Source organism: Panthera tigris, chromosome C1, assembly GCF_018350195.1.
Source record: "Panthera tigris isolate Pti1 chromosome C1, P.tigris_Pti1_mat1.1, whole genome shotgun sequence".
Lineage (NCBI taxonomy): Eukaryota > Metazoa > Chordata > Mammalia > Carnivora > Felidae > Panthera > Panthera tigris.
In genome coordinates, this window is record NC_056667.1 from 152675118 (window position 1) to 152694397 (window position 19280).

At 35.2% G+C, this 19280-nt stretch overlaps 1 long non-coding RNA gene and 1 pseudogene across 1 annotated transcript in view; both read left to right on the forward strand.

Moving 5' to 3' along the window:
• Window positions 1-19280, forward strand: part of LOC102956042 — a 79373-nt gene that overhangs the window by 9623 nt on the left and 50470 nt on the right. The gene's annotated exons all lie outside the window — the stretch shown is intronic.
• On the forward strand, window positions 8248-8988 carry LOC102967449 (annotated as a pseudogene).

A 19280-nucleotide genomic window follows, 5' to 3' on the forward strand; every position in this document is an offset into this window, starting at 1 on the left:
TTGCTTTCAGAAAAATGTGAAATTAAGTTGTCCTTAAACTACGGTTTAAGAGTAGAAATATTTCAATAAAATAACGAAAAGACTAGGTGAAAAAGCATCCTACAGGAGGCCTCTGCTGTGGTATTAGCATCAAGTAACAAATCTTAGCCACTTCACCCTAGTGATAAGATAACGTTTGACAGGTGGCACAAATTAAACAGATATGTAAAACCAATGCTTGACTAAATGCCCCTTATTATTTAAGCATTGCAGAAATCAAAAAGATTGCTGAAACTAACATACTAAATACCTAACAATATGCCATTTGTCTGTTGTGGGCAGTCATTCTATGTATTCCTTTCTGCGCATAATACATTCCTTTCAATGTATCTTTACATATGGAAAGGGGAAAAAGTGGCCTATTAAGATACTGAAACCATATCAGAAAAAGTTGCATTTTAGTCTCTAAACAACTCAAGTTAAAGAATTTCATGAATCAATCATGCCCCTAAATGACTTTTACAGTTGCTTGCACAGACAGTAATGCAAGCATTGAGTAACAGTGAAACTGAAGTCTATAACTTTCAATCACAAAATCAAGATTAAACATTAATTAGTTTCAGCCTTAATTTATGACATGCTAATAATACTGACTCCATTAGTCTAACCTGAAACATAAAACATTTTCCTAACGTTTCATAACTGCTGAAGGCATTTTCAATGCTCACCAATTTTTCCTGTCCAACTTCTAGTTTTAGGCATAGGGGAGGATTACACTCTCCACACCACCGAAATTAGGTATGGTGATGTAACTTGTTTGAATAAGTAAATGTGAGCAGACATGAAATGTTTAATTTCCTGGTGGAATCACCTAAAGGCCAGTGCTTGACTCTATGCTCTCTTTCTTGCTGCTGCAATCATGAAAGTTGAGTATGAAGATGAAGGGGCACAGGACTGAAGTATCCTGGATTGCCTAGCATCACTTAGCCTTCCTTAGGTATAATCATGTTTGACAACTTTCCAAATCACTAATAGGCTAGAGCTCATATGGTACTAACCTAGATCCCTAGAGCCTGCTAATTATATGCATAGTTTATTAATAAAACAGTAATAATCATAGTTGCTATAAACTACCTCCTCTCAATCCTTCCCTCTGGTTATGCTAAACTATTGCAAAATTACCCGAGTTTCCAAAATTTTAGTTAATTTCTTCCTGTTTGGAAATCCTCCTCCTTCATTCCATTCAACCTTTTTTAATACATGTGCTTAGGTATTTTCTCATCTGAAAGACCTTCCTAACTGCACAGATAGAATTAGCCCCTTAGCCCCCAGTAAATTTTGTTAGGTGGGGCCAGAGCCCCATATGATATTTTCAGTTTTTCAGTTATACAGTAACAAGGTTTGGGGGGGGGTCAGCAGTGAACTCAAGAGGCTATGTCTTATCCTTTATGTCCTGAAAGGGTTGCCCAGAACTCAGGAGGCTCTTCACAAATATCTGTGGAATGAATGAAGGAGTAAAGAGATCCTTAGACTCCATTCCTCAGGGCAATTGTAAGAGGCAAGTGGGACCTTAAACCAGGAAAGGCCTTTTCAATTCAAAAGAATTGGCAGACCATTTTAAATGGAACAGATAGTGAGTTTGTCCCTCTAGGGAGAGAAGACTTATTCTCCATGTGTGGTCACCTACCTGATGGTGTTGGTTTCAAAATCACCAGGTAGAAAGAAGATCCATTTCGCTGTATATCTCTTTGAATGATAATTTAGGTTTCAAATTTCTGCTGGAGAGTATTAAAAGGGAAAAAGTTTTACATACTTAATAAATACGTATATGCTATATAAAAAGCAGACACTGTTTAAAGTGGGCAATGCAAAAATTGTTGGAGACTTAAAATTGGAGTTTGTCTAAATATTTTGTAAACTAATTGGGACAATGACAAACTTTTTTAATGTTTAAGTATGTTTTTATTCAAGTATAAGTGCCATTGAAAAGATTTATTTAAACCATACTTCAGAGGTAGTAAATATCTTCCTATGCACTTCACTTTTGCATAATACTGCCTAAAGAAAGTGCTTCTTTTATATCATCCTAGATTGTGTATATGTGTGTGTGTGTGAGCTTTTACACAGCAAGATCAGAGATGTTGTAAGGTAGTGTTCAACTTTAATGAACCTCTTCAGACTTTGAATTTCACGGAAGGTCTTTAATCTCAGGCAAGCATGTCTTTTTAAAAAATTTCTTTTAAGGTCTTTATGAGAGTTCATTGATGACAACAGGGAGCCAAAAGTCAGGACTTTATTCTCAAGTCTGAAATATATACAAAAATAGTTTATTATCATTTTATCTTCATATAGGATTTTGGGTTTTTTTTTTTTTTTTTTTTTTTTTATCATTTACAGAGTACTCCTACCTGACTTAAAACATAGAAAGTGTTGTTACGAGTCAGTGTCTTCCATACAAATACTTCATGAGAGAGCTTTATCCTAAAGTACCCAAATCCTTTTTTTTCTCTGGCAGCCTGGAATCCTAGTCAGGTTTTCTACTTAGTCACTACTGTCTTTATCTTTATCATTAGCATATCTGCTTTTCCTGCCTCTCTTATTCTTATTTATCATCTTATTTTAATGCCTTTCACATTCAGACTGCCCACCAATAGATTCATAGGTGAAAATAAATTCGATAGATGTATATGTTTTTGAAATATTGTGGCTTCTTTACTTCAGGCATATCATAAGATAGCTATCTATCACAAGATAGCTATCCTATGAAAAATTCTCATTAATTTTTATTGAACACTTTTTCTCTTTGCATTGAAGACAAAAGCATTTGCGGGAATATGTAAAAAATGATTAAGTTTAAAAATGGTTGCATGTTTGTATGATGTCTAATGTATGTGATGATAATAAAACAGATTAGTTTTGTCCATTGAAATTACTTCCAGAACAATTGTTAATTACATTTATTTAAAAGCAAATACAGGGGCGTGTGGCTGGTGTGGTTGGTGAAGCATGCAACTCTTGATCTCAGGGTTGTGAGTTCAAGCGCTATATTGAGCATAGAGCTTACTTAAAAAAAAAAAAATAGAAGCAAATACAGTAACTAAAGGTTGTATTATTTATATAGTTTTTAATAACTATGGTATTCATAACCATTTCTTGTGTAAAGAATGTTCATAAAATTTTTAATTTGTGAAATAAATACTCAAATGAAATGGTACTATAATAATTATATTAAGTATTTCATATACATGTTTCCTCTTTAAGTATTGTAGATCACAAGTCTGTTCTTGGAGGGTTTGTGGGCTTGGAGGATTTTATATTTTTTATGCCGTTATTTCTATACTGTTAAACAGAGGAAGGAAGTCATATTTGGCTAAAACATTTCTAAAATATCAGTAAATTCCTATTTTTCCTCAATGAAGTTTGACATTTACTTGTATCAGAGTGTGAAGAAAATAAGAATGGTACTATTTATTTAAAAAAATATAAATGTACACTTCATGGCCATATGTTTGGAATTATATCTTGTTATATCATTTATCTTTTTGGGGGGGTCATTTATAACCAACCACTCTAGAAACTAAAAGTACTGAAATAAATATACTTTCTTGTCAATTTTAATGAGCTTTTAACTTATATTTTATATTTTGAAACTTAGAAAATCATTGTGCTATTTTCTTAGCATAGAATTTCCAAGTAAATTACATACTTATGAATTAATAATCACTGCAGGATCCCTTACCTCTCTTCCAACAGATAAAATTAAACATTTTTTCAATCCTAATTATCAAAAGAAGAAATGCCTGAGTTTAGTATGCTGTGTCTCTTATAATAAATTAAACTGTATTTCTATATTATCACATGCATTTCTAAGTGAAGACTCTTTTTTTTTTTTACAATGCACACATTCCAGGATAGAGGTGAGGCCTCTGGAAACATGCATGGGCATGCAGACATGTAAAATATTTAGTACTACAGGCACACAGGAGGGCAGTTTTCAGTGCCCATCCAAATTCCAAGCTACAGAGTCTGATATAGCAACAAAGTTGCCTAAAATCTATTTTCTTATTGCCTCTTTAAGATGTCCTTTTGTCAAAATGAATTTCTGCTTCTAGGGATTCTACAATTCTATCATTGGTTGGCAGTAATTGTCTTATTCATTGGAAAACAGTGAGCCCTTTTATGTCATTTAAGTATCAGCTCTGTTTAAAAGTAACCTTGTGATTTACAATTTAAACACCATTTTATATGGATGTTTACGCTCTTTTCTTAAAAAACAAAAACAGGCTAAGGAACAAAAAGTAAATTTAAATTATATCTATTTGATGTAATACAATTAACTAAATCTTTGTATCTAGCATTTTACTATTGCCTATTGGATTCTAAAGATAGCTGGGAGCTACTTTTCTCTCTTAAGGAGCATGGCAAACTCTTAACTGCTTGTTGGTTTCCACATATCTCAAAATATACAACTTTCACCAAGGCAGTCACTGACTCTGGCTTTCCAGACATAAAACCTAACAAGTCTCAGCATATTTCATTCTGTCAGGACTCTGCATCCAACTTCTTTGCCTTTTCTCTTGGGAAGCTGAGAATGTGTGTGGTTAACTAAGTACCACAGCAGTTAAGAGCTCAGTCTCTGGAGCCAGACAGATTTGGATTCACATCCTTGGCTTGGACACTCACTATCTAGGTAACATTAGGACAGTTGCTATTTCTGCAGAGAATAAGCATTCAGTGAAGGCAAGATAAGCATCCAATAAGGGGTAAGGAAACCCTTTTCTTAAAGAATGGGAGCCAACTGTGTCTTGGTTAAGGCCTGGTCTGTAGAGCAGAAGTCTTCCTGCTCCAAGCTGGGAGCTCCTGGCTTTTTGTGCCTGTGATGACCTTGGTCAAGTCATTCAACTGTTGAATCTTTGATTTCCTTAACTCTATAATGAGTCTGAGTTCTTTCTCTTTCCATCCATGTTGAGTAATCAAGCTCCTTGCATTAAAAACTATATTGGATGTATGTATACGGACTATTAAACAAAACTTCACATTATAGCACCTTGCAAAGTGCTTTCATTCACTGAGTCTAGTTTGAGTCTTTTGAGTTTGCAGAGATAGATAGTTACATCTCTATTTTACCGTTCTGGAAAATGAAGCAAATGACTTCCCTGAGGACGTAATACCAGAAAAGTGGCAAAACTAAGAGCAAAAGTTATTTTTTTCTATTTTATTATTGTTAGTAACATTGCAGTTACTTTGCTGTAAGGATAACACGTTGAGAAAAAAAACTGGGGTAGTCCACAGAACATTAATATTATTATATAAACATCATGCTGAATATCATTTCCCATCTCTAAATCCTAGGTCTAAGGTACTGGCCACCTAAGCCTGTCTAATCCCAAAAGACCTACTTTAGCTTGGGGAGACTTTGAGGTTGTTAATGTTTCCAGTTTCATCCAAGAAATATGAAGGTCATAAAGGCAAAACAGAAAAATTTAAAGATGATCAGAAATCCAGATGCATTCTGGAGTGAGCCACCCTTGAGCAAACCGAGAACAAAGGTGCTCTAAAATGTGATCGGTTTTTATTAATAATCTGCCTACTAGAGGACCACAGAACCACACAGACATTCTGAAAACTATATAGAATAGTGTTAAGTTGAATAGGATTTCTCTTATACCTATCAAGGTCCATTCTATGAGGGATTTGCAGCTAAATTAATTACACTGCATATTTCCTCCTACTTACAAGGGGGAAAATTACCTGGATATCAAAGGCAGTCAGTCAAGGAAAATAACTCAAAACTGTGTATTTGGCATATGGATAATATGATATAAAGAACACACTACCAAAAGTCCAGCTAGTGTGTAGAAGTTACTATATCTAGTACATGTCAGGCATGGGGTTTTTTTGAACATTAGTTATTGGCTACTTTAACTATTTTGCTCTGGTGACTGTGGTAGAAGTGGGAAAATGTGATAGGAAACCAGAAAGGGGTGGAATTATAAATCGATTGTATATATGTGAGTGTGCCAACTTTGAGTCTTTTTTATATGTGAATGAGGAAAATAATACCTATTTTATTAACAGACTGAGCAGAATGCCTAGTAGGGTAGTCAGGCAGCTTTGATCATACAAGTTGGAATTAAAAAGGTATTTGAAAAAAGAGATACTAGAAGGAGCTGTGCAGATCACTGTTGACTGAAATATTTTCTTCTGGGTTCATAATATTTATCAGACAGGGGCGCCTGGGTGGCTCAGTCGGTTAAGCGTCCGACTTTGTCTCAGGTCATGATCTCGAAGTTTTGAGTTCGAGCCCCACGTCAGGCCCTGACAGCTCAGAGCCTGGAGCCTGCTTCGGATTCTGTGTCTCCCTCTCTCTCTGCCCCTCCCCAGCTCACAATCTCTCTCTCAAAAATAAATAAACACTTAAAAAAATTTTTTAATTATATAATATTTATCAGACATCACAAGATACCTAGGTAGAAGACAAGACTTGTGTAAGGTGATTTTCCTTGGTGTGTTCTTATATGATTATATATTTACAGGAGCTACTGTACAAATTTCAGGGGCACCTGGGTGGCTCAGTCAGTTAAGTGTCTGATTCTTGGTTTCCATTCAGATCACTATCTCATGGTTCATGAGTTCGAGCCCCATATTAGACTGTCTGTTGTCAGTGTGGAGCCTGCTTTGGATCCTCTGTCTCCTTCTCTCTCTCTGCCTCTCCCACTTGCGTGTGTGTGCACTCTCTTTCTCTCTCTCTTTCTCAAAAATAATAAACATTTTAGGGACACCTGGGTGGCGCAGTTAGTTAAGCATCAGAGTCTTGATTTAGGCTCAGGTCACGATATCATGGTTTCTGAGTTTGAACCCCACCTGGGGCTCTGTGCTGATGGCTCAGAGCCTTCTTGGGATTCACTCTCTCACCCTCTCTTTCTGCCCCTTCCCTACTTGTGTGTGCATGCTCTCTGTCTCTCTCTCAAAATAAATAAAAACTTCAAAATAATAAAAAATAAATAAGCATGAAAAAATTCCTGGGTAGTATATATATTCTAGAACTTTAAAGTTTTCTGTTATAATAAATAAGGTGGATTACTTTGGTCAGCAAGAACAAATATTCTCATACAAAGATCTGGGAATGGACTGAGTAAATACATAGTTATCTTTAGAATAAAAACATGATAATGGAATTAAGATGTTCTTTCTGAGGGTGCAAATGGAATGATATACAAACATTATCAGTTTTAACCTCTGAATTCCCTGACTGCATGGGAACTATTTATGACAGTCAGTGCCTTTTGTTTGAAATGTTACTAAAACATAGTGTTACATCTAGAAAATGTGAGGCTACTTTCTATATATTTTGATTTGGATTAAGTATTGCCTCATAGCTCCAGGCATGATTCTTATGCATGTTATAAATTTTGCAGCCTGCCAATGCTATAGAACAAGCTGAGTTATTGCTAACATTATTTCAATACACAAGAGCTTCCTTCCCATCCTTTCTGAAATATCTCACTTTTTTTTTTTTTTTCCAAATAATGTTAGGGGAAGTTGAGGAATTTAAAAAGTGAGTTGGTAGAACATGCTAATAGTAGCTTTGGAATACATTCCTTCCATTCATGAGTTCTATGCTTCAACTGACATTGACTGTAGAAGTCTAGCAAAAAACCAATACATTACCTAGTTATTTCAGCATTAGCATCTCTTCAAACTTCAAAGTCAAGGAATTCAGTGAAGCTAGTAATTTTACAATTATAGTTTTATTAGTGATAATTCATAATCCCATATCTGGAGGAAGGTTTGGAAAATTATTTTGTAATTTTTAGTTTCTGCATCAATAAAATGGTGATAAATTAGTATGCTATTTTTTATTAAGATGTTGAGGTTTTTACTTTATTTTTTTTATAGAGATTTCATTTTTAAGTAACCTCCACATCCAGCCTGGGGCTGGGAACTCACACCCCGGAGATGAAGAGTTACAGGCTCTACCGGCTAAGCCAGCCAGGTGTCCCCAGTTAGTATGATATTCTTTGTTCTAAGGTTTGAATTATGAATAAATAAGAAATGATTGTATGCTACAAAAAAAGTCTAACTGTAACAGGTAGGAATTATGCAATGTTAAATCTGAGAAAGAACCATCCATTACATTTCTTGGAAAACCAACACTTAGAAAATAGGATTGTCAGGTTTAATAAATAAAAATACAGGATGCCCAGGGGCTGGACTTGTGGCGGGGCAGGCTGGGATCTTCAGCCTGGGTCAACCTTCGCTCCCACAGATCTGCCAACAGTATTCTGCCCCTGCTGGGCCATGTGCCCCTCACTGCTCCTCCCGCTGAGTCAGCTGTCACCAGGCTCCGCGCTGCACCCACCCCACCATCCAGCCTCTGTGGTGCAGCAGCACACCCAGGAAGAAAAAGCTTTTGTTGCATTCCTGAATGATGAAATTAAGGAGAAAAAGAAGATAGAGAAGAATTAAGTCCCTCCCCAAGATGTCTGGAGGTTGGGAGCTGGAAGTGAATGGGACACCAGCCAAATTAGTGTGGAAAGTTACTGGAGAAAAGATCAGTCACTTTCAACATTAACAATAGCATCCCACCAACATTTGATGGGGAGGAGGAGCCCTCCCTAGGGCAGAAGGTTGAACAACAGGAACCTGAATTGACGTCCGCTCCTAATTTTGTGGTTGAAGTTATAAAGAATGTTGGTAAGAAGCCCTATTCCTGGACTGTCACTATCCAGAAGATGAGGCTGGGCAAGGAGAAGGAGAATGACATTTTCTCCCTCAGGGAGGTGAGCTTTCAGTCCATGGCAAGTCTGTGTGGAAGGACATGAATTACACATTCAACACTGATTCTCTGGACTGGGCCTTATAGTGACTACCTGATGGATTTCGTGGCAGGCGGAGGTGTGGATAACACTTTTGCAGGTGAGTTGGTGGAGCTCAGCACAGCCCTGGAGCACCAGGAATGCATTGCTTTTCTCCAAGATCTCAGAAGAGATCTCAAGAGCCAATAGAGCAGACAAGATGTTGAATACCTTTATTTTATGCCAGGCATTGTCCAGGGAACAAACCTACTGTGAAGCCAGACACACACGTACTTCAAAATGGTTTTCGTCTCATTCATTATCGTTAAAAATAATCCAACTTAAATCATTTCCATTGCCCTCTTAGTTACTGTTCACTTATTTCTTCCCTACAAATACGGTATTCCTAGATGTTTGTATAACATAAGACAATAAAATTGATTTATCTCCTCCAAAAAAAAAGTTCCCAGTTAAATTTGGATTTCACATAAACAGTGAATATTTTTTGGCATAAGTATGTCCCATGCAATCTTAAATAATGATTTGATGTCTATCTGAAAATCAAATTTAACTGAGCATCCTGTATTTTATCTGACAAGCCTCCCGTAAAGGTATCATAATTCTTTTTGAAAGGCTTACAGCTAACTATATGCTGATGGCAGGAGTAAAATCTGAACAATTAAGGAGTTTACAGACACTCCTACAAAGGACTGTTATATAGTAGAATGTTTTAGAAAATAAAATAACCATATTTTATAACTATAATTTCATAAGAAACTGAAAACAATCTAATTGTTTAAAGTGGAAAGCTTTGGAGCACCTGGGTGGCTCAGTCAGTTGAACATCTGATTCTTGATTTCAGCTCAGGTTGCAGTCCCAGGGTCATGGTCCCAGGGTCATGGGATCGAGCCCCACACTAGGCTCTGCGTTGAGTGTGGAGCCTGCTTCGGACTCAGTCTCTCTCTCTCTCTCTCTCTCTCTCTCTCTCTCTCTCCCCTCCCCCCCACTCTCCCCCACTCGTATGTTCTCTCTGTCTCTTTCTAAAAATAAAAAAAAATAAATAAATAAAATGGAAATCTTTGGATCTATCGACTCTAGTTACCAAGCTCTGAATTACTTTATTCTCTCAGAATTTAAAAAGTGCTTACTTTTACAAATAAGTTTCTTTTTAAATTTTTGCTAAAACATTAGAAGCTCAACCAGTCATCGCTGTTAACCAGAGCTGAAAAGCAGCTATTCCTCAAAGCGTGTTTTCCGAATACTTCTAGTCAATAATTCAAGTCATTTTTAAGTAAAGTCTTAGCTAAGAAAAAATAAGAATTAGAATTATTTAGTATCATCTTATAGCCCTATTCTGACCTACACTTAATGTTTTAGATTATCACTTATTTTATAATATATTATCACAAGCTACCTTTATTCATTTTTGTCAGTAACTTAAATCTAAGACTTCAGCACTAACCTGTTGAGTTGCAGAGACACAGACAGGGATGTCACCTAGTTTCCTTGAAACTGAGGCAGGGGCTCTTCAGTTGGCCTTACCTTGTGAGGTCACTGTGGCCCGAAGATCTTAGGTTTCTTCATTTAGCCTTAAGTACATTTCTCCTTTTCACATAAATTCTTAATTTAATCATTTTATATGTTTTCAAAATTACAGATATAAAGTTGGCAATATCCTATTTGTTCAATTCTAAAAAAGCTGTAATTATGTCACTTTTTTCATTCCAGCGGCGTTTACTTATGTCATCCATCTTTTATTCTTGTTAATCTTGCCAGAAGCATGTCGATTTTATAAGGCTTTAGTAACCAACTTTTGGCTTTGTTGATCTCCACTGCATGTTTATTTCCACATTTTTAAAATGAAATGCGTTGCTCTGTGAAGAGGCCCTGGGTAAAGGTCCAATTGGGATTAGAAAGCAACTTATCAGGCAGGTTATAGAGATGATACCGTCCTGAGTGAGAAGTTGGACCAATGTTTTAGGCACCCTCTAAATTTAAGAATCTTTGTTTTTGAGAGCTGTGTTATTTAGCAAGAATAGTAGATGTAGCTAGCTCCAAATGATAACTTCTTTCATAAAAGCATTCCTTACAAATATGAAGTAAGGAAACATGATCAAACTAAAAGATCTTAAAATTCTATAAAAGAGATTTTATTAAGAATAGAAACTACAGCACATGATACCTCCCAACAAATCTTAAATAAAAAAAATCTCTTACCAATGTTGTGATAATAATACGTTTGATATTTTTTATATTTACTTTTAAATGGTAAAGAACTCTATATATTTTAAAGATATAATTAATTCTTATGACATGCTTGTAAGGCAAAGAGAAGGCATAATTAATTCTTATTTTAAAGATGAATAAAATGTGACTCAAATTTATTATAACATTTCCCAAGGACACAAATACTGGACCAGTAGTACTTAAAGTCTTCATATTTTTAGTAAAGAACACAGTACATTAGCTTACCTTAATCCCAGAAACTATTTTTAAATTATTTAAGGAATATAACATTATTTCCAGTTATTTTATTTTATTTTATTTTATTTTATTTTATTTTATTTTAGAGAGAGTATGAGTGAGTGGGTGGGGGAAGTGGCAGAGAAAGAGAGAGAGAGAAGCTTAAGCAGACTCCATGCTGCACACAGAGCCCAACACAGGGCTCAATCTTTGACCCTGGGATCATGACCTGACCTGAAATCAAGAGTCCCACACTCAACTGCCTGAACCACCCAGGTGTCCCTCCAGTTATTTTAGTATTAGATTAAAGTTATTCTAATCACTAATAATTTATCAATAATACTAGAATCACTATAAAAATAATAAGGTAAAAATTGGAATGTTGGACTGAAACGTTCTTCAAATGTCACTATAAAAATAATCAATCATGCCAAATGGCATTACCCAAAAGTACTATTTTATAAGTACAATATACAGATATAAGTCTTTTAAATCTTAAGACTAGGTCCCAAAATCGGTGACCGTATATACTGAAATCCTTTAAGAAAGGATAAATAGATAAATCACTTTAAAAAAGAATATATCAGGGGTGCCCGGGGGGCTCAGTCAGATGAGTGTGCAACTCTTGATTTTGTCTCGGGTCATGATCCCAGAGCTTAAGATTCTCTCTTTCCCTCTGCCCCTCTTTTCTACTCGCACATTCTCTCTCTCTCTCTCTCTCTCTCAAATAATAAAAAAAGAGGTTCACCTGGGTGGCTTAGTTGGTTAAGCCTCTGACTTTGGCTCAGGTGATGATCTCAGGGTTTGTGAGTTCAAGCCCCGCATTGGGCTCTGTGCTGACAGAGCCTGGAGCCTGCTTCGGTTTCTGTGTCTCCCTCTCTCTCTGCCCCTCCTCTGCTTGCACTTTGTCTCTCTCTCTCTCTCTCTCTCTCTCTCTCTCTCTCTCTCTCAAAAATAAATAAACGTTAAAAAAATTAAAAAAAATAAAAAATACATCAAAATGCTACTCATTTTTGTCATATTATTTTTACTAAAGCTGTCTCTATTGTGTAAAAGCTTACAGGAGATGATATTAAGTACTTAGTACTTCTGAGTTTTAGTTGCTAAATGGGGATAGATTGGGGAGCTATTAAAACAACAGTTGGGTGGCAAGTGGGAGTATTTGTAGGGTTTGGTAACTATTTTTACATTATCAGTAGTATACATTTACTATTTAGTATTATCTATTCAGTTTTATTTATTCATTTAGTTTTATTTATACATTTTAGCATTATAACAGTATTATATATTTCCTATTTACTTTTATTTACTTACTCATTTACATTTGCTATTTAGATATTTAATAAAAACATGGTAATGAAAATTAATATCCTGACCTAAACACAGTATTTGTTACTTGATAAATGCATATTGTAATGATCTACACCAATAAGAAATGTCAAGATTCAAATATAGTCTCGATAAAAATCCTGAAACATTCCTATTCTGATCCCCATTTTGACTCTCAGAGAGGTAGGATGTCGTGCCCAAAGTCCCAGATTAAGGAGCAGAGCCAATATTTGAATGTAAATTCAAGATGTTTTATTTATCATTGGCCACTAATTATGTTAACAAAATCTTGCTTAAAGCAGAGGTTAAAAGATAAACATCTGTCTTATAGAGAAGACCATAATTATAGAATTTATTAATTCTGTGATATTTCTAGGATTTGGTCTTTATCAGGGATGGAGGATTTCAAACCTGGCTGAGTTTGTACCTATTAAATCACTTGTACATATTAATTTGTATTTTGTATTAAAATTGTACATATCACTTGTACATATTAAAAATATTGATTCCCAGTGTTCCCAACTTCTCCCTCCCTGCCCTTCCATGTGCACAGCCCAAGTGTGAAGTACTCTCACATAAAAATATGAGAACCTCTGTGTTAAACCATAGTCAAAAAAAATCTGTCACTGCCCCTCATTTGTCTCCCCTGAGACAGAAATTGGTGGAGATGTCAAATAACTGTGAGATTCCTGACTGTAGACAGAATGTCTTAAGGGTGTCAATATCCCCAGCACTTAGCACAGAGTTTAGTGTGCATAAGATCCATTATACATTTGTTAAAGTGAAAAAGTAAAAAAACAAAGAATAAACAAGTTTCTTGCCTTCTAGCAGCTTGTTCCCCTTCCTGGGTGTGAGGAGACATGTGCACGGAAAAGCACAGCAGCACAACAGGTGCTCAGAAAGCAAGTGCTCCAGAAGTTCTGAAATCTGTGGAAGGCTTTGTTAAAGAGGCCTCAATAGATGTACATTTGGAGAGATAAAATGCAGATGCAAAAATATTCCTGACTGTGGAAGCAAGCGGCTTGACCTAATGTGTAGTAATTGAAATGAGTTCTCAATCTGAGACATAACATGGACCCAATCTAATGGGGGCATTTGTGGTTAGAAAACTGAAGAATGAAATGTGAAAACTCCGGGAGAACTTTGAACTTAAGGATGGGATGTGTATATCATATAAAGGCCAGGTTTATTTTCTAAATGATAATTTTTAAAATGTATAGCTGAGTGAATATTCAGGGCACAGCCTTGAGAGTTTCACATATACTCAAGAGAGCAAAGGGAAATTGCTAGCTTTCCAAAGCAGGTTTTTTTGGGGACAGTAAAATGATGCTGTCCTTTTTACCTGCTTATACTAATGCATAGAAGTGGTTAGACAAAGTTCAGGAGTATGTCATTTCTGACAAATTTTCATTGCTATATATTTCTCGGTTGAGGGTTTCTTTTTAGGACTTCAACCTTGTTTGGCAGGCAGACAAAGAATTACTTCTAAATGAATGAAAATATCTTTGTTGACTTTATTTTTCTCATCTCTGAGTCCAGTCCTAATTAATACTGGACCCATAACTTTGGGTTTCATATAAACTTTTTGAGGAAACTCAACCACTTTATGGCTTCACTTACCCTCTGTTTTTAGTAACTCCCAAATCTACACCAATAGTTATCCCAATTTTACATCCCATCAATAATAATTTAAATTATTTAATATATTGGATATTTAAGTTGCAAAAATTTACAAGTTGAAATTTGAGTTCATCAGATTTTCCTAAGCACAAAGAAACTACCAGAACATCATTATCCAAAGCAAACCAAGGACAGACCCTCCTCCAATTGTCTTGAGTTGCTTAAGGCCATGTGTTTTGCTCTAATGTGAGATGGTGCAGGAGTGACTCACTAATTAACTAGTGATTGGTTTCCTTCCAGGTAAATTAAAGAAAGGTCAATTTTCTTGCAAATCTTAAGTTTTGAGTATTTGATAAGTGAATGCATAAATGGGAATGAATGTGATTTTCTATTGTATATAATTTTTTAGGGTTTTCTATATATAGTATCATGTCATCTGCAAATAGTGAAAAATTTACTTCCACCTTACTAATTTGGATGCCTTTTATTTCCTTTTCTTATCTGATTGCTGTGGCTAGGATTTCCAGTACTATGCTCAGTAAAAGTAGTGAGAGTGGACATCCTTATCTTGTTCCTGGTCTTAGAGGAAAAACTCTCACTTTTTTACCTTTGAATATCGTGTTAGCTGTGGGTTTTCATATATGATCTTTATTGTGTTGAGGTATGTTTCCTCTTAACCTACTATGTTGAGAGTTTTTATCATGAATGGATGTTGTACTTTGTCAAATGCTTTTTCTTCATCTATTGAGATGATCATATGCTTTTTATCCTCCCTCTTATTAATGTAATATATCATGTTGATTGATTTGTGATTATTGAACCACCTTTGAATCCTTGGAATAAATTCCATTTGATTGTGATGAATGATTTTGCTTAATGTATTGTTGGATTCAGTTTGCTAATATTTTGTTGAAGATTTTTGCATCTGTCTTCATCAGGAATATTGGCCTATAATTTTCTCTTTTTTGTAGTGTCTTTATCTGGTTTTGGTATCAAAACCACCCATAATAATATTGAGAGAAATATATAATATTTCTCTTAAAAATAAATAAATGTTAAGAAAAAAAAGTAAATAAGTTCCTTAGATGCTTGAAAATTTTAGACATATGTAATAGAAATACTGTTTTGACATAATACACCAATGCATTTTTACATTTAGTCATCCTCAGATCCTGGTGATGCCACAGCTTGCATTTTGAACACATGCCTGATATGCCCAGATCTTACACGTTCTTCCACTGGGTAAAGAAACACAGCACCTGCCATTAAAGCTACACGAACAAGCTAAGTGTTCCTTGAAGAAAAAGGCTGTGACTACATTGAAGTGCTAGCAGAGAGGAAAGGGAAGTAGAAAACATCTTTTCAGCCTAGAGGAGTGAGTAAGAAAAAGTGATAGTGGCAGAGGAAGAAGGTCAGATCTGTGTGTCCTCATCTCCTCTCATCAAAGGAGAAAATTCCAGAAAGAAGAAAGTATTAGAAACACTCAGATAAGTACAAGATAGCCTGAGAACACAGAAGCATGTGCCTTACATCCCAAGGCCTCTAGTAAGAGCCAGCTTCCTGACATACCGATGTGGTGCAATGGTGAAGTGGGTTGGTGGGATAAATGAGCTCAACACAATGATCCTGCCCTCATGAATATTCCTTAGCCAGAAGCTCTTAGAAGGTGTTAAGGGAACTAGGGGGCTGATATATGCTGGCCCAGGGTCAGGACAAAGGGTGTTAGTGTATGAGGATGACTCAAATGTAGTAAGCATCAGTTGCATCCTAGTGGTAACAAGTACAGGGATCCGGCAGGTCCAGCATGATCCAAAAGATAGCACATGTGGAACTCTGGTATCCTTTTCCTCCATGAGTTCACAGAAACCCCTATGTGCCCAGAGACCACATTAGAGAGATAGGAATCTGAAAAACTGAACATCTACTTGAAAGAGACTGAATCATTTAAAAGTGATACATGGGGCAACAAGATCGCTTCCACAACCTCCTGCCATGTCACTCACAGGGGTAGCTCACGAAGGTGAGGATAATACAGCCATCCTTCCATTAAGCCTTGTTCTTGACAGGGTAGAGACAGGAATGATCAACCACTGTTTGCTTCAGTCTTGAAAAAAAGAAAAAAAGAGTCAGAAGTTGGTACCCAATCCTTTGATTCTGTGCAAATGTTTCCATCTTCACCTTCCTTTTTTAACTGTCTTCTTTCAACATGAGAGTTTGGCTGACTGTAGACGAGTGTTGTGGCTGAGAACACAAAGATAGCTGTCTTTGATGTCTTTGATCATAGAAGTTGTTTTAGTTAAGAAACATTCCGGCAGCCGACTGCTTTTTACCAAAAAACCAAACCACAAAACCAAAATGCCACTTTTCATCAAGTATATGAATCATTCTTTTTTTTTTCCTTTTTATTCTAAACTCCTTCTAAAGCTGGTTATTGCTTTCTTGTACTGCTTTTCTTCCTTTTTTTTTTTTTTTTTTTTTTTTTTACATGGTGCCTATAAGAACTTGACTGGGGCAAATAAAGGGAGATGCATTCCATTTAATTCTAATAACAAGGCAAAAAAAATAAGTAAAGAAATAGATGATGTGTCCAACACAGTACAGATCATTAAGATCTAACTGACATTTATAGCCCAATATAACCCAAAACTGCATGATATGTTCAATATAGACCATACACGTAGCTATGAAATAAACCTCAGTATACTTAGAGAACTAATATCATTGAGAATATTCTTTAACTGTAATGCAATAAAGCTAGAAATTAATAATAATAAGATATTTAGAGAAAATAATAAATATTTTGAAGTTAACAAATTCATAAATAGTTCATGGGTAAAAAGAGAAATCACAAGGGCAATTAGAAAATATTTCAAACTTTATGTTAATGAAAATACATTATATGAGAACATGCTTGCAGCTAATGCAGTACTCACAGGAAATTAATATTGTTACCAACCACTGCATAACTGAAGGTGACTGGTTTTGATCAGATTTTTTTCAAAGGTTAACTGGCTTCTCTAATTTAGAGAAAAATATAGGTAAAAATATAAGCAAAACTTGAGAATATGTGTGTAAAGAGGGATTTTTAAAGTAAATGCTAGGGTTAAATGTGTTGTAACAATAATTTGGGGTAAGTTCTCTTCAATGTTTAAGTATCTCTGAAATGTTTCTGTAAGTCAGCGAAAAAATGTATCATACCCTGTTGTTTGTTTTTTGTGAGCATTTAATGGATTACTTCTAATGCATAAAGGAACATTAAATAAACAACATGCAAAAAAGAAAGTCTTATCTATTTACACAGCGCCTAGTTTATTTTTGTTGTTTGGTACAAATATCTCCATATAGCTACTACTATTTATATACTAAATTCATAGCACAAATTAAAACACGGTATTATGCAGTATTAAACATACAGACACAAAATGGAAATTCACTGGTTTAGATACCAGATTGAATCGAAGGAGAGGTAGATGGATTTTTCCGAGTTTAATAATTAGTAAATACTGGTAATTTTTGTAAATATACAAAGCTTTCAGGGCCTTCAGAGTGCCTAAAGTATTTCTCTTTGTGCTTTCTAATATTTGAGTTCATAGATTATTAGTGAGTAAGTATCATCTGTTAAGAAAAGAGGTGATTTGGACTTGTGCACAGGGCTTTTTATGTAACTTCATTAGCGAAAAATAATTATAATGTCCTTTTGCAATATTTAATATTGGTATTGTACCCCTCCTATAAGCCCAGATCAAAATTATACCTCCATCAGATAGCCTTCCTTAAAAAATCTTCCCCATCAGATGAGCTCTTGCCTTTTTGTTAGCTGGATAATCTCTTGGTTAATTATGTCTGGTATTGTCTTTATCTGTACTTCCGTGATTCCTTTTTGATATATACAAACCCTTGATGTCAGGCACTCAAAATACCTATGAGAGTAATTTGTACATAGTAGGTATTAACAACATTTGGGAATGAGTGACAAACAAATATAAAAATAGCAATTACTAAAATATGCTAACTTTTTCCTATTCTTATCAACCTTAAGGAGAGGTTGTGGCTGCAGTGTCCCATGAAACCAGCTATCCGCATGACTCCTAGATACTAGCTTGAGAAAGACTAGAATTTAACTAATGTATAACACAATACAGGGCTTAGCAAACTACAAGCTAAGAATGATTGTATATTTTGTAATGGTTGAAAAAGACCAAAAGAAAAGTAATGTGAGATGTGAAAATTACATGAAATTAAAATTGTAGTGTTCATAAAGTTTTTTTGGAACACTGCTACACTAATTTGTTTGCATATTTTCTACAGCTGTGTTCATGGGACAACAGAATCAAGTAGCAGCTGTGGCAGAAACTATATGACTCGTAAAGCCAAAAAAGCCTAAAAAATGTTCACTGTCTCTATAGAAAAGTTTGCCAATCCCTGGTACAGTGAATTATTATAGAATATCAAATTTTTTCTTTTAATATTTATATTGGGTAAGTCTGAAAAGAAAATCTCATAGGCAAATGGCTTAGAATATATTTTTCTGGGAAAGACAATGATCAAATCCAATACCGGATATTCTTTTACTAGGCTACAGATTCTACCTCACATGGATCACTTTGTTCGTGATCTCTAACTTCACAGTGAATTCTTGACAGCAGTCATAAAAACATAAGGTATAAAGCTGTAGGTGGATTTGTGTAATTTCATCAACACTGTTCGAGTAATAATTTACTATTGACTGTCCTACTGAGAATAATAAATAGCATCATGTTTGAAAACAAAGATGACATCTTTTTGTAGAACCTCTTACCTGTGGGCTCTCAATAAATATGAGCATTTCAAACGTTTTTAAAGGCCTAAGAAATAATACAACAGTATTTGTTCTATTCTTATATAGGGCATGTTGTGCTCTGTGGATGATGTGGAGGGATAATACAATTGTGAATTAAAAATGAGAGACACAAACAAGAGGAGAACAAAGGACTACAAAATAGGAGATTTGAGGGGCAACATTTTTCTTTTTAACAAAGAAGCTATTCTACAACAGATATTGTTATTACCTTGTTGATTTTTGAAAGGAAATAATGATTTGATTTGAGAGTA